Here is a 16,817-nt window from a genome sequence, read left to right as displayed (position 1 = left end):
AAATATGGAGAACATCTCACTTTAAAATTGGGCGCTACTTGCACCATGGGTCTCGGGAGGGGGGTTGGAGCGCACTTGGCACATCCTAAGAAAAAACGTGATGAGAATGTCAGCATAACCCATACAACACACAGGCACTTAGCTTTTGTTAATTGTAGTAGCCGTTCCGCCGGGGGTGCAGACTCACGCCCTCAGCGCTCACATCCCGCTTGGTAACCTGTTAGAACCCTCTGGACCGGACCCCGACGATGGAGAGCGGGGCCGGTGAATGAGTTTAAGAGCGCTTTGTTTACGCGCTCGATTCCGGGTTGGGCGTGCCTCGCTGGGCGTGTCATGCTGGGAACGAGGCTTGGGGCGCACACGCCCCCTCGGGCGGAGCGCATTTGGGATCAGACCGAGGCTTGGATTGGAAAGCCTATCCCTGCGCTTGCATGAGCGAGATGGTTGCACGCTATTGGTTAATGTCAGGACCATGGGTGATTATTATTTTCGGTAAATAAAACGAAGGATTTTGGTCGTTTTCCTTTGCTTTCATGATATTGGTAATGATGCCAATCAATGGATAAAAAGGTTTTTATGTGTAAGAGGGACAGAGCGAAAAAGCACATACTCATAAAACACATACATTCAAAAAGGATTGGGATTTTACTGTGGACAAGATGTTACAGTGCACAGAGTTTATTAGAAAAATATGTTGAATGTTGCCTGTTTAAAACAGACCAGTTCAGTATGATGTCTAACAGCCTACTGGGGTGATGGAGTTCATGTGAGGACTGTGTTCCAGGGGATATCATCGTTGAGCCCGTTGATATTTGTCCCCAGACGATACACCCAACGCTGTTCTTTTTCGAACAGTCTATTTTGTGTATTCATTGTGCCGTCAATGGTTTCAATGACAGTCCACTTCATGTCATTAGTGGTATGATTCTTTTCTAGGAAATGGCGGCTCAGCTTTGTTGTTACTTTCTTGCACCTTATGTTACTTCGGTGCTCGCAGATCCGTTGTTTCACTTTTCTAGTCGTCATGCCTACGTACCGAAGATTGCAGGAACATGTGATTAGATAGACCACATTGCATGAGTTGCAATTAGTATGGTCACGTTGCGTCCACACTTTCCCTTCTTCCAATGCCAAGGTTTTTGTAGGTTGTGTTAAATGGCAAACACTACAGTCCGAGCAGGGGTAATGCCCGGTGATTTTGGGGAGTCCCCACGACATTGTCACTGATGGTGTAACATTCAGTGGATTCTCTTTTGGGCGTGTGTGGACCAGCGTATCTCTTAAACTGCGTCCCTTTTTAAAGGAAAAGAGTGGTTTTTCCCAATCCTTTTTAAAGGTTCTCACAATACTCCAGTGTTTGTTTATACTCTTTTTCATGATGTTGGAGAGACTGCTGTATGTTGTGACACAGGTGAGAGGAATCTGATCTGAATTATTAGTTTTTTCTTCAAGAAGAGCTTCCCTTGGTTGATTTTTAGCTCTTTTGAATCCTTTGTTTAGGGTGGAGTTGGGATAGCCTCTATTTTTCAGTTTTTCGGTCAGATCAGCTGATTGATTTTTGAAGTCTCTGGTTGTACTGCAATTCCTCCGCAGCCTCAGATATTGCCCGTAGGGGAGATTTTCTTTTAGCGGACGCGGGTGGAAGCTGTTAAATTGCAGGAGATTATTTTTTGCAGTAGGTTTATTATGGGTTTTTGTGGCCAGTGTTGTTCCACTGATTGAGATGACCACATCTAAGAACACGATTTCTTTTTTGCTTGTGGTGTTAGTGAATCTTAGATTAGGGTCTAAGGTATTGATCCATGAAAGGAAATCTTTCAGGTCATTCTCACTACCATTCCAAATGAGTAGGATGTCGTCAATGTAGCGTTTCCACAAAAGCATTGACGCAAAAAAGGGGGCAGTTGGTGGTAGGATATGTTTGGCCTCGAAATCAGCCACATACAGCCCCGCCACGCTCGGCGCGAAGGTGCTGCCCATGGATGTCCCAGAGCATTGAAGGTACAGTTTGTTTTTGAATGAAAAGAAGTTTTCTTTTAGTGCTATAGTGGCACAATCGATGATGAATTTTTTTGGAGTTTGGAATTCCCAGTTGGTTGAGTCTAGGGCCTTTTTAAGGACCTCGATTGTATCATCCTGCGGAATGCTAGTGTAGAGGCTTTCCACGTCTAATGTTACAAGGGTGACGGAGTCTTCAGGGAAGTTGATTTCTGTCAAAAGTCGTAACAGGCTCTTGGTATCCTTCAGATAAGTCGGTGTCGACTGGACTAATGGTTTTAAGAAATGATCACAAAATTGTGATAGTGGTTCCAGAAGGGACCCGATTCCTGAGACGATTGGGCGTCCAGGAGGGGGGAGTTTGTTCTTATGCATTTTAGGCAAAGTGTAGAAGTAGGGTATTATCCTACTTGTATTATTCAAAAATGCAGCTTCATTCTTGGAAATCTGGTCTTGGTCCTCTGCTTGTTTTACCATGGAACTAATTCTTTTTATGAGGTCTGCGGTTGGGTCCAAGGCCAGTGGCGTGTAATTTCTAACGTCACTGAGTAGATCTTTGCAGGTAGTCTCATATGCAGTAGTGTCTTGGATGACGATCCCCCCGCCCTTGTCCGCAGGTTTTATGGTTATGGAGATGTCGTTTTTCAAGTGTTGCAATGCCTCGAATTCAGCAGTGCTGAAATTCCCGAATGTTCGCGGGTTTTGGCAGTGTTCTAGGTCCTTAAATACCGCTTGCTCAAAGGCCGTTATAGCTGCTGGTATTGTGTGTGAGGGCGGGATGAAGGTGGAGTTAGGTCTTAGGCCTGTGTCCCCTTTCCTGACTGATTCCAGTGGGTCTGTTTTTCCGTCAAAAAAAGCTTTCAGTTTCAATTTGCGAAAAAACCCTGCTAATTCGCAGTGCATTTTGAATTTATCGGGTTTGGCTGTGGGGACAAAACCCAGCCCATTCTCCAAAACTTTAATCTCCACAGGAGTGAGTATTCTGGTGGATAGATTTGTCACTAGACTTAGACTCCGCTCAGACCCGGCTGCTGGTTGCTGCGGCAAAGTGAACCTGATGCGCAGAGTACTCTCCCTGTAGATTTACTGATCTTCAAATGGGGCCTAAATTAGTGTAACTGGAGAATGAGTTGGCCTACATTCACCCAGTAGTACTACAGTTGGTATGGCTCGTGATGAGATCCCCCAACCCGAAACTACTGTCCATGGACCCATATGGTCACGGTGTGTCATTGCCTTAGAACAGGTCCCTTATTCCTACATGCCTGGGATTTTACTGTCCTATGAGTGATGCTAGCATTGCACAGGAACATTGCTCATGTACAGGTAGTTGGCTGCATCTGCAGTGCAGGCCAGAAGTGCATCACCAGCTATGTTAGAATGAGCCATCATGCAGTATGTACAATGGTATATTGATGTCCTATACACATTGCCACATGTGGCATATGGTGTGACCCAGGATGCCAGGACTTCCCACACAAACAAATGCAGAAGTACTATGATGTCCAAATGAGTAAATCATATGCCCACTAATCATCAGAGTCGGAGCTCTCAGTGACACACATAACAGCCCTTTCATTGTGACCCAAATCTTGGGTCACAATGAAAGGTCAACAAGGCAATGGCAGCAGTGATGTCTTGGACTTTTTGAATAAAGTCATTTGTCCAGACTGTTCAGGTGTCTGTCCTGTGATGCACTAGTACTGTACTCTTCTGGAGGACACAGTGGTGTGCTATGTTACATGTTAACTCATTTCCGGGTACATGTTGTGTGGTTCAGGGCTACGTGATGTCAGTGGGCTGGCCCAGTCAGTATAGGCTCAATCAGGATTGTAGGTAGTCCTCAGATGACTTAAACAGTGTGCAGTAATGCTGTTTGTGTCCTCAGCATGTGTGCCTGACACATGTAGTGTGTGAAATATAGATTGAAGGTTATTCTATCTGTCTACAACCTTGTTGTCACCTTAGCAGATAACCTGGATCACTGACAAAATATCGAAGGTAAAAAAATCGACCTACAAAATTATCAGAGCAAGAATATCGATGTCAAGAATATCGATATTCTATCTACAACATGGTAAGTACAAAAATATCGGAAAAAATATTGATGTCAAAAATATCGTTATTAAAAATATCGTTTTTTTAAAGTTAAAAATATGCAAAATAAACTAAATAATACTTATAAATAAAATAAACAGTTAAAACATTTTTATAATGTTTAAAATTAATAAGTAATATATATAATTTAATAAAACATTAATTAGAAAATACATATAATATATAACATATACTTACTAAATAATTAGCTTTAATAATTATTTTAATAACGTATAAATTATTAAAACATATTATAAATTACAAATACATCTATGCACATAAAACAATAACATAAATAAAAATTAAATAATTATGTAAAACAAATTAAACAAATATAATTATATACTACATTAACTAAAATAATACAAAAATATTAAATAGCAGAGGGAATAAAACTATTATCCCAAATCCCAAAAAACAACAGTAAGATAAATGTTGGATAGTGTAGGGCTTACAATTACTATTCCCACTCCAGAGAGTGCAACTGTAAGGAAAGCGATGGATAGTGTAAGAGGTAAAAACTTACTATTCCCACTCCAGAGAGTGCAAAAGTAGGAACGTATTGGATAGCGTAGGGGTAAAAATTACTATTCCCACTCCAGAGAGTGCAACAGTAGGGAAAGTGTTGAATATCATGGGGGTAAAAATGACTATTCCAACTCCAGGGAGTGCAACAGTAGGGAATGCGTTGGATAGCGGGAGAGTAAAAATTACTATTCCCACTCCAGAGAGTGCAACAGTAGGGAAAGTGTTGGATAGCGCAGGGGAAACAATTACTATTCCCACTCCAGTGAGTGCAACAGTAGGGAAAGTGCTGGATAGTGTAGGGGTAAAAATTACTATTCCAACTCCAGAGAGTGCAAGAGTAGGGAAAGTGTTGGATAGGGTAGAATTTAAAAAATAACATACTTATAAATAAAATAATTTCTAAAAAAAAATATGAATTATTTATTAATACCAATAAATAATTATTAAAAACATAATTACCTATGAATAATTAATTAACAATAAATAACAATAAATAATCATTAATAAATAGTAATTACCAAACAATAAATATCGAACAATACAATATTTTTAATAACAAAACCATATTAATTATTAAAACGTAATTACCAAATTAACAAATATTGAACAATTACATTTTGTTTTATACCAGAAATATTAATTATTAAACACGAATTACCAATTAATAATTACTTATTAATATATCAAGAACAAATATTTAACAATATTTAATTACCAATTAATGATAACATAACAATAAATACATTTTCATAACCAAAAAATTATATTTTAAAATAATTACCAATTAATAATTAATGTTCAATAAACTAATAATCAATACCCAACAATAAATTGGAAAATTACTTAATTAGATTTCAATTACGTACAGAACTATTCTCCTATCAACGCACAACACACTCCAATAATAAAATAAGACACTTGACATAATTATCAATTCATCAATTCATAACAATTAATTACCAATTAATAAAAAGTAATTACCAATTATTAATTAATTAACAATGATATCATTATCAATACCAATTATTTAAAATAAATTATTACTTAATTACAATTAAATTACTTACATTTTAAATAATTACAATTAATTTATCATTTCTAAACATTTATAATTAATTTAGTATAATTAAATTACTTCCCACCCTATTCCCCTATAAACCCACAAACCGCTACGGTACTAAAAAACAAAAATAACTGAAAAAAACATTATTAACATATAAAAATTGTATACCTATATTTTAAAACAAGTATAACACTTAACAAAACACACATAACACATACACATTAAATACATAATAAAATACATTAAATAATATAAATATCGATATTAGTAACATCGACATTAGTAACTTCTATATATTTGATATCGATATTACTAACTTCGATATTACTTACACCGATAAATAAAAAATCGATATTACTTAACTTAGGGTCGATATTTTGTCCATTGAGATCCCTAACATCGATATTCTGTCCCTTCGATATTGTCACCTCGATATTAATGTAGGTCAATATTTTATTTTCGATATTTTGACTGCTCACCAGATAACCTATGTCTTGCATGTCTACTCAGTCTCTTCATCTATTGCAGCCATACAGGTCAAAGCCCATCAGAAGGTGTCCATGTGGAAGGCTATTTCCCGGAAGGTGCGGACCATTGAGGTCGCTCGTTGGCACAGTGTCCACTGCAGAAAAAGGTGGGAGGTGTATGATCGTGGAGGTCCAGCTGGGGCTGTACTCCCAAGGTAGAAGGGGCACGCACCGGACCCTGACCCCCAGAATGGCCAACATACTGGCAGTGGCAGACCCTGACTTTGATGGGCAGTTGAGAGCCCAACAGCAGCTAGGATGGAGTGAATATTGGCCTGAGTTAAACATTCTGCATGATCATCTATCTTTGGTTATAGGCAGCTATTTCCCCATCAAACTTGAAGGTGACTCATGTTTCACACAATGGGAGAGTTGTTTCATGTGTAGGTCTGGTAGAAGGTGCATGGTGATAACCGTAGACTATTGTCCATGTGGCTACCCACAGAAGCAGCTTGTAAAATGTGGCTCAGGCCTGCCATTGCAAAGCCTCTGTGCAGACTGTGACTGCCATGTCGATTTGGCAAGTGCACCCACTTTCCAGTCCCTAAACCTTCCCTTTTCTACATATTAGTCATCGCTAAGGTAGGCCCAAGGTACCCCTGTGGGCAGGGTGCATTGTATGTAAAAGGTAGGACATGCCCTGATGTGTGTGGCATGTCTTGATAGCGAATTACAGCCAATTTTGTTTTTCACTATTGCAAAGCTACCTGTTTCCATTCACCAGAATGGGCAGTTTGATTATAACCTCTTATAATCCAAACTGACCCAGGGACATAGGTAGAAATTCGAGTTTAGTATGCCTGAACTCAGAATGTTAAAATACATCTTTTAGTGAGGGTGATTTTAACATTCTGGGGCTGATTCCAATGTCGGACGGACTCAAGTCCATCCGACATCGGTCAGGAGCCGTAATCGACTGACCTGCTGTGGTCGGTTACGGCCCTGCTAGTACGATGCGACCGAACCCTGTTGGGTCACATTCAAATGGTTCACAATGCAAGCATGCATTCCGAACGGAAAGCATGATTGCAATGTGAAATGCAGGGTTGGAGTTCATCCCTGCACCCTGTGGCCGGCACCCCAAGGACCCTGCCATCGGGTGGAGGGATCAACGGAGGGGCACCATAGGTGCTCCAAGGCCACCATTTGTGGCCTCACACCCATGGGGACCCTGCTGGGGTCCCCAGAGACAGTTTTCAACTGCCTTTTTGTGCCGGATACACCGGCATGAAAAGGCAGTGAAAATCTGCCATCGTACTCCCTCAGTCGTAAAGAGGTTACCGGGGGAGTACTGGAGGATTTCCGGATGGCAGACGGGCTCTTCGAGCCCTTCATAGGCCATCCGGAAATCAGAGTCGGATTCTTTTCCAACTGATCCCATCGGAATGGCTTGGTCGGAAAGGAATCCGTCCAACACGTACCAATTCGGTCGGAAGGGCTCCGAACATGGTTCGGATCCCTTCCGACCCGAATCGTAATCGGCCCCTCTGTGTTTGAAAATACCACTTTTAGAAAGTAGGTATTTTCTTGCCTAACTATCCAGTGTGCCTCTGCCTGGTTTGTGTGTTCCATGTCTGGTTTGTGAGTGACAGGGGGCGGGAGAGGGCCTTGGCTCCATCAGTCTGATGGGTTAGGGCTGGGCTGAATAGGACCTGCATTGAATAGAGAGTAGGGGGAGGAGATTTCCTTTCAGTAACCTGAGACCTCATAGAATAGAGAGCAGGGGGAGAAGATTTCCTTTCAGCTACGTGGGACAGGTCTGTTCTCAAACAATGCTGTCTCCACCTCCTCACAGGAAGCTGCACCCAGGAGGACAGAACTGGTTTGGACTAGGTACAGACACTCTCTGCCTTCAGAGACAAAGGATGTGTGTGTATAAAAAGGGAGACCCAGAACTTTAGATCACTGTTGGGAAATCAAGAAGACACCTTTGCCAAGGAAAAGAGCTGGATAAACTGAGGAGGAATACTGCCCCTGTGCTGTTGTGCTGTCTGGGGTTGCCCTGCAGTGGCTGCTTGCTGCCAAGGAAAGGAGAAAAAGGACTTTTCTGTTTTGCTTTGTCACCTGCTTGATGAAAAGATGTCCAAGGGGTTGAAACTGAGCTTGCCTCCTGTTCTGAAGTCTCAGGAATTAGTTTTCAGGCATGCAAAAAAAATATTCTCAGGTGCATTTGGTACAGCTTGTTTACTGTTTCTCACTGCATGGGATAGTCTTGCCTGATGAGGTGGGGGATACAACCACTACTAATAGGTGTACTTTATTAATGAATTTCCTTACTTGGGACGTTAGAGGGTTGAATGATAATAGAAACATCTGAAAAGTTTTCTTGTACTTACAACGACACAAGATAGACATAATTATTTTGCAGGAGACAATCTGGCTCCTAATAGTGGGCTACTCACACAAATGCGCACAAAAGGGTATGTTATGCTGCTGGTATTACTACTCATGCACGTTGGATCCTGATTTGGGTCAGGTGCGCTATAGGAATACAATTGCAGGAGGTATATACAGACTCTGGTGGGTGTTTTGTGGTGGTGCAACCCACAGTTTTATCATGCACTTCATGTTAAGCTGACCCGTTATGATAGTCTACCTCAGATTTGGGGCAGTGACTTTAATTGTGTTCAATCACTCAACTCAGGACCTGCCTCGACGACCATCACTGGCAGCCCGTGCAATATTGAATGGGGCTGGGCGTAGCTCCTAGTTAATGTATGGTGCTGTTGCTCCCCACTGGAAAGGGAATACACGCATGACTCTGCTATTCATGACATTCATACTCAAATTGACAATCGGCTTATTTTGCACATTCTAATGTCCATGGTCAGGCAGTTTGAGCATCTACCCCAAAAAGTACTCAGACCACTGCCCAGTGTGCTTAGGGGCATATTTATGAGTTCTGGCGCATCTCTGCAAATCAGCAGGGATGCGCCAGAACAAATGCGTCCCGCAAAACTACCCTTGCGTCACAGCGTAAATGCGGCGCGCAGTGGCGCAAGGGTAGGCAGATGCGTGACACATATCGTGACGTAAGGGCGGCGCATCGCGCTTGCGACGCGACTCCAGCAATGCTCAGGTGTGCCCTATACTTAACGTGCTACGTCAGTCCTTACGCCTGCTTCAAGCAGGCATAAGGAATTGACGTAGAAGCGTCGCACAAGTGCCTGCGTGAAATCTTGTAGATTTCACGCAGACACTTTTGCGAGGCGCACCTGCCCCGGAACGCCCACCCTGCGCCAGAACGGCCACATGTGGTGCAGGGTTTTACAATGTAACGCATCTGCCTAGATGCGTCACGTTGTAAATGGGTCGCAGGGATGCGCCACGTTTATGCCGTCGTTGCGTCACGCAACGCGGCGTAAACATGGCGCAAGTGCCTTGTAAATCTGCCTCCAAGTGTTTAAGCAAGTGAATCCACGCCCACTGGCGTTTTCCTGGTGCTTCCCACAAAAGTGATTGTTAGAGACTGCATTTCGCCAAGAGCTGGCAGAAGGGATCGATGATTACTTTCGGAACAACTTGGAATCAGTGACTAAATTCACCACTCTTTGGGTGGCTTTTAAAGTCTACATCCATGGGGTTACTATCTCAAAGCATGCTCTTCTTACTTCGGGATCATCTCACCAGATTAGAAAGGGACTTGGCTATATTGGAGTGTGCACATTGTGAGACCGGCAGACCAGACACTTTTGAGCAATATCTGAACTAAACTTGATGGAATATAAAGGCCACGGCTATAATCCATGGTGAAGGGGAGCATCCTGGCACTACTCTGGCTGCTCTTATTAGGCCAAGCCATTAAGAAAGTACAGTATTAACTGTTCTTGATAAATGGAACATGCCTACCTATGAGGCTAGGCAGCTGATAGATCGGTTTTGCCAGTATTACATTGACCTTTACACTTCACGCACCACACGCGATGACCAAGCCGTAGCCGATTACTTAATGCATATAACTTTGAACTGACTTAGTGATGCTCAAGGGAGTGGCTTATGACCCCTCTTCACCCCACAGAAATTGCTGCTGTGTTAAAAGGTATGCAGAATGGGAAGGTACCAGGCTCTGACGTATTGACTGTGGCCTTCTATAAGGCTTACCAGGACTAGGCCTGGGCAGAGTTCAGTGACATAAAAACTCAGTGGACTTCCGCAAGCAGCAGAGTATGGCATCTTCCTGCCGCGCGGGTAGAAATTCTACCTGAGCAGCAGCTTGCGCTCACCAACTTACCATTGGTAAGCATGAGTGGGGAAAAAACTCTGCTGCGCTATGCGGAGCGAAGTTTTTTGCACTCCACGAGCTCCACGGAGTGTGGAGTACAGAAAACTCTGTTAAAAACTCTGTGAACTGAGTGGAGTTCACTGCATAGGCCTCACCAGGACAAACGTATCCCACATTTGATTAGCTTCTTCGAAGAGATGGTGCGCAAAGGTCTTATGCCCCAGACAATGAGCGAGGTGTTCTTCGTTACTCTGCTCGAGCCAGGTGAGCCAGCTGGTCAGTATTACTCCTACCGCCCACTTTCTCTCTCTTAAATACAAAATACTACGCTTTTCGCCAAGGTTTTGGCTAATCGTTTGGCGCCTTTGCTCGTTAATATAGTGGGCTCGAGCAATCTGCCTTTATACCTGGTCATCTGTCTATATAACCTCTGTATTATCTTTAGGGTTATGTCGTGCATTGACCCAGATGTCCACGCTGCTGTGATTTTTCTAGACACAGAGAAAGCTTTTGATTCTGTTGAGTGGGTATTTATATTTTCTGTGTTGTGTCACTTGGGACTAGGTGAGACCTTCCTGAAGCTAGTGCGGTTTCTTAACACAGAAGCCTCAATGGTGAGGTGTCGACACCATTAGCTATTGCAAGGGGTACACGCCAGGGTTGCACCTTATACCCATTTCGGTAGGCAATGGGGATAAGGCCTATGGGATTGATCGCGGAGCTTATGACATTGGTTGTGGAGCCCTTTGCCTGTGCATTTTGGGAATATCACTCTCATCGGGGTATTCGCTTTCTACATTGCAAACTTATCATTTCGGCATATGCTGCTGACACACTCTTGTAAGTTCGGGACCCTCAACAATATCTTTCACCAGTCTTTAGAGAGGTTGCACTTTTTGGAGGCCATTCAGGATTATGTATTAACTGGGACAAGTCCCTTATGTTTACGCTTACCATCGCTACGACCCCAGTATCATTGGAGTTTCTGCTCACTTGGACAACAGAGTCTGTTAGTTATTTGGATATACAAACTCACTATGATAGGAAGTTGTGCTGTGTGATAACTGTGGGAAGGCAGTGCATCACCTTTCGATATGTGAATGCATGAAGATGGTAATACTCCCCAGATTCTTGTATCTTTTTGCAAATATCCCAATACTGTTGCCTAATGCCTTTTTTCAAATACTACATTGCATATTGGTACGATTGGCGTGCACTGGTAAACAGATGTGCGTTTGCTGGGATAAGCTCATGATCCCTTATGAAACAGGCAAACTTAACTCTCCAGATCTGGAGGCCTACTACAGGGCAGACAAAGCAAACACAAGGAGATGATGGACGGAGCGCTGAAACTTTTCAAACACTCACCCCCAATCATCGATCTGGGTTGAATCCATCATCATTCTTTAGCTCACTTCGCCACCTCTGTTCAGACCCAGCTATATGCAAATCAGTCTTGACCCTGTGCCTCATGGGAACAGTCCAGCCCGAACTGCCAAGCCAGGTCTTCCCTGAACCGGAAACAAGCATCCTGGGACTGGTTTCTGGGTAACACCCTTCATCAGCCAGGCTAGCTTGAGTCCAGTGGCAAAGTGAGCAAGGGACCCAAGTCTGGGCATACCCTGCCAACTTAGGGAGAACAAAGCAAACACAAGGGATTTTGGACATAGTGCTGCATCTTTTCAGACACTCACCCCAGTCATAGATCTGGGTTGAATCCATCATCATTCTTTAGCTCACTTTACCACCTCAGTTCAGACCCAGCTATATGCAAATCAGTCTTGACCCTATGCCTCATGGGAACAGTCCAGCCCGAACTGCCAAGCTAGGTCTTCCCTGAACCGGAATCAAGCATCCTGGGACCGGTTTCTGGGTAAAACCGTTCATCAGCCAGCCTATCATTATTATTAAAATAAATTTGTACGGCGCTGCAGCTATCCAAAAAGGGTTTCCCAGCGCCGAAGCGGATCGGCAGAATGTAACACAGCTTGTTACTGGTTGAAAAGTCAAGTCGTAAGGGATTTGCGAATAAGTGTGTATACTGTTTCATTTCGAAAGGCTGTGGGAAGTGAGTTCAATAGTGAGGGACCGAGGTATGCAAACAATCTGCCTTCCATCTGAGATAATTTGATTCTGGGCACTGAGAATTTCTCTTGAGTGGATGAGCGAAGGCCCTGGGAGGGCACATAGGGGGTGAGCAGAGATTGCAGGTATTGGGGGGCAACTCCGGTTTTGATTTTAAACATGTAACTCAGGGCTTTGAACATGACTAGGTTCTCGACCTTGAGCCAATGTAGGTCCCGCAGATGACTAGAGACGGAGGTGGCTCTAGGGACTCTGCATAGTAGTCTTGCCGCAGAGTTCTGCACTATCTGCAGCCTGCGAGTCACTTCCTTGTTGGATCCGAGGTAGAGAACGTTGCCGTAATCCAGTCTTGAGGTTATAAGAGCCTGGACTACTGTTCTCTGAAAGGAATCAGGCAGCATCCAGATGATCTTTTGTAGCCACTTCAAGATGGTAAAACAAGTTGCGGTGACCTTGACTGCCGGATAGTGCATAGTGAGCGAATCATCAATGATGACACCAATGTAGCGGACTTGACTGGAGGGCTGAGCTTGAGTCCAGTGGCAAAGTGAGCAAGGGAACCACATCTGGGCATACCCTGCCAACTTAGGGTGAACAAAGCAAACACAAGGAGATGATGGACGGAACGCTGATACTTTTCAGACACTCACCACCAGTCATAGATCTGGGTTGAATCAGTAGGTTGGTCATGCCGGAGTCAGGACAGTTATTGCTTCACTGAATGGCTGTGTGTGCCCCAGTTGTCCATCTCAGTGTGAGCCCAGATGCCCAGCACAGTGCCCACCCACAAAGTCAAGGACACATCACTTCACTTACTGTGTATTACATCAGTATTTGCTCATTGCACTCCAGCTATGCGCCATCTCAGCCCTATAGATTGCACATGACCAGCCTTGTGTTGAGGAATTTCTGTTTGTGAGTCCATGCCCCTCAATGCGACACCCGTGACAGAGTTATCTATTCACAGGGCAGGGACTTTAAGTGCTGCGCAGTCTTGGACACAGAGAGTCCACCTCCAGACATAGGGTGATATGTGATGTATGTGTTGCTCTCCCCAAAAATGGACTGGAGATGTGTGCAGGCCACATAGGGGTTTCAGGGCTGGCATCCTGCATGTGTGTGAGATGTTCAGGGACTGTGTTCCCCCTCACAACTGCATACAATCACATTAGCCTATCCCATGCAGATGTCCCATGTGAGATGTACCCTAGTATCTGATGGACATATTGTTGAATTTGTAATGACTTTGTATCTTGCTGTTATAGTGATGGATGTTGGTACATTACACTGTGTCACTGATCATTTCCCCCTCGTGTCTCCCATGCCTGCAGCTCAAGGTACACCAGCGTAAGGCCATATGGAGGGCCATTGCTGCCAAGTTGCAAGCTCTAGGGGTCTCTAACCGACGGCACACCCACTGCCACCAGAGGTGGGACGACATCAGTCGGCAGGCAAAGAATGTGCTAGATATGAACTTGGTACTGCTTCCTCGCACTGGGCGTTTGTCACGGCGCAGCATGACACCACTAATGGCTTGCATCGTGGTGGTGACTCAGCATGAGCTGGATGCACGTTTGCAGGAGCATCAGCAGCAAGGCAGGGGTGAGTATTTGGGGAGGGTGACTTTGGCTGGGATTTGCTGCATGTGTACAGAACCTGCGTTGGTGCTGGCCTATGTGATGTTGGTAGTGTAATGGGTGCCACTGTCATGCCTTTGCCCTACCTGTAATCACAAAGGTAATTCTCCATGCTCTACAGGTTTCTTCGGCATTGGAGTAGCCTGGGAAATCACATTGGGAGTGTACAGCAGTGTTCCTAATCTGAGTCTGACTTCATCAATGTGACCATTGCCTGCACCCAGATAGTTGAGGCCCCGATATCTGACAACAATGTGCACCAGTCTTTGGGCCCCAAAGTACAACATGGTGGTTGGCATGGGCTCTTCGCCATTGTGGACTGTCATGTTGTAGTCTGTGCCTGTGTTGTCCCCTCCTGTTCCATCCAGATCTGTTGGTGGCAACAAGTGGTGTGCCCCCATCATGTCCCTAGGTGTGCGCAGAGCTAGTAGTGTGTCTGGTTGAATAGAGCCACAAGCACGGTGTTGTGCTGTGTAGCCATCACATGGCTGAATCATGACTGAAATTCAGGGTTCCACGCACTGTTTGGGTCTATGTAGTAAGTTGCTGCGAAGTGATTGCAGAGGGTGGTGTGCAACATGTGTATTTGGGCATCTGTTGTAATGCATTCCTTGCATAGGTTTGTTGTGTTGCTGCCACTGACCTAACCCTGCATCTCTCTCTCAAGCAGAATCTCGTGTGGTCACGGAGGAACAGGAGCCAGACACCAGTGGGGGTGAAAATAGTACAAGAGCTGCACAGGAGCCCAGTGACACAGATGTCACTAGCACCTCAAAGGGGGACCGGAGTCTGCAGGAGGAATCTCAGCCTGAGACGCAAAGTACCACATCATCTGATGCCAGCGGGGATGCATCCATGTTGGCGGGCACAGGGAATGGGGACTCTGCATCATCTTCAACCACGCAGCGGTCAGTGCCCACCCTGCCAACCACTACCTCTGGTCCTGCCGTGTCCAGCTCAGTAAGAGGGGTTGAGTTTCCTTCATACCTGGCACCTCTGCCCCTGTCCCCCCTGCTGCCATCAGTGCTGAGTCTGTGGAGCTTTTGCGTCATCTGTGTGTAGGCCAGACAGCTCTCCTCAATGCCTTCATTGACCATGACAATAAATTGGCGCAGATGGTTGCTTTAATGGAGGGCATACATTCAGACATGGGTGGGTTGCACCGGACTGTCCAGGATTTGTCCTCCACAGTGACATCTGCCCTTCAACAGGCACATACTCCCAGTCCAGCTCCGGGGCCTTTGTCCACCACCCAGGTTGTGGCCACGTCTGACGATAGTGACCACGGTCCACAGACCTCACAGTCATGATACAGCACACAGAGCACACAACAGCAACAACCCAAGCAGTCCCGTCCACAGACACCATCCCCACAGAAGAGTGAAGGTACCCCAGATCGCAAAGACAAAAGCCCATCAGGTAACACAAAAGCCCAGAAACCAAGGAAGCATACCTCAAGCTCACATGCCTCAGAGGCATCCCCAGCCAAGGACTCTCCTGTCCCTAGAGCATCTCACAAAGAGAAACATGCAGTTTCTGTGCCCACCGAGAAGGTAGTGCATGGCAAGGGTACACTTAAGAAGGGCTCCAAGGCAGAATCCCTCACCACCTCGACTCCCATTCCAAGCCTAGTGAAGCAGGGGAAGGAGGGAACTAAAGGAGCAACACATAGTAAACAGGGATTGGAGAGGCAAAGGCGAGGCCAGGGGAAGCGTTTGGCTGGATCCTGCACATCCCCAGAGGGATTGCCAATGTCTGCACCTGATGCAGCTTTGGTGGTGAGTGTGCCTGTTGTGCCCACACCACCTGTAATTGATCGCAAGTCAGGGAAGCCATTCAGAACCCCCAAGAAGTGGAAAGGCACCCTTCCACAATCTCCCAGCCACACTGTGTCTCATGTCAGTATGACTCCACCTCCACGTGCCACTACATCACCATGGTCCAAGCAGCCCTCTGGCTTGCCAAGCCACTGATAGCTGTTGGACTATTCCCTGTGCAGCCTCTCATGTACAAGCTCCGCTCTTTGCCCTGTATACTGGCCTTGTTGCTCATTGCTGTGTTGGACTATTCCCTGTGCAGCCTCTCATGTACTCCCTCTGCTCTTGGCAATGGACACTGGCCATGTTGCTCTTTACTGTGTTGGACTATTCCCTGTGCAGCCTCTCATGTACTCGCTCTGCTCTTGGCCCTGGACACTGGCCTTGTTGCTCTTAGCTGTGTTGGACTATTCCCTGTGCAGCCTCTCATGTACTCGCTCTGCTCTTGGCCCTGGACACTGGCCTTGTTGCTCTTTGCTGTGTTGGACTATTCCCTGTGCAGCCTCTCATGTAATCGCTCTGCACCCTGAACTGGCCACTGGCCTTCCTGTCTTGCCCTTGCCAGTGCAGATTCTCATGTACTCTCTCTGCACCCTGAACTGGCCACTGGCCTTCCTGTTTTTCCCCTGCATGTGCAGATTCTCATGAATATGCTCTGTACCCTGAACTGGCCACTGGCCTTCCTGTTTTGCCCCTGCCTGTGCAGATTCTCATGCATATGCTCCGCACCCTAAACTGGCCACTGACCTTCCTGTTTTGCCCTTGCCTGTGCAGATTCTCATGTACTCGCTCTGCACCCTGAACTGGCCACTGGCCTTCCTGTTTTGCCCTGCCTGTGCAGAT

The 16,817-nt window shown here is 45.3% G+C and overlaps 1 long non-coding RNA gene across 1 annotated transcript in view; it reads left to right on the top strand.

The window, feature by feature from the left end:
- LOC144824475 (uncharacterized) overlaps positions 1–15,490 on the top strand; it is a 63,498-nt gene extending 48,008 nt beyond the window's left edge. The window contains exons 2-3 of the long non-coding RNA XR_013608966.1: positions 13,852–14,122; positions 14,828–15,490. This is a non-coding gene — a long non-coding RNA (uncharacterized LOC144824475). The remainder of the gene's footprint in view (positions 1–13,851; positions 14,123–14,827) is intronic.
- The last annotated feature ends 1,327 nt before the right edge of the window (positions 15,491–16,817 follow it).

This window comes from Lissotriton helveticus, chromosome 3_1 (assembly GCF_964261635.1).
Source record: "Lissotriton helveticus chromosome 3_1, aLisHel1.1, whole genome shotgun sequence".
NCBI lineage: Eukaryota > Metazoa > Chordata > Amphibia > Caudata > Salamandridae > Lissotriton > Lissotriton helveticus.
The sequence above is the reverse complement of the archived record's forward strand: the minus strand, read 5'-3'. Positions and strand labels throughout refer to the sequence as shown.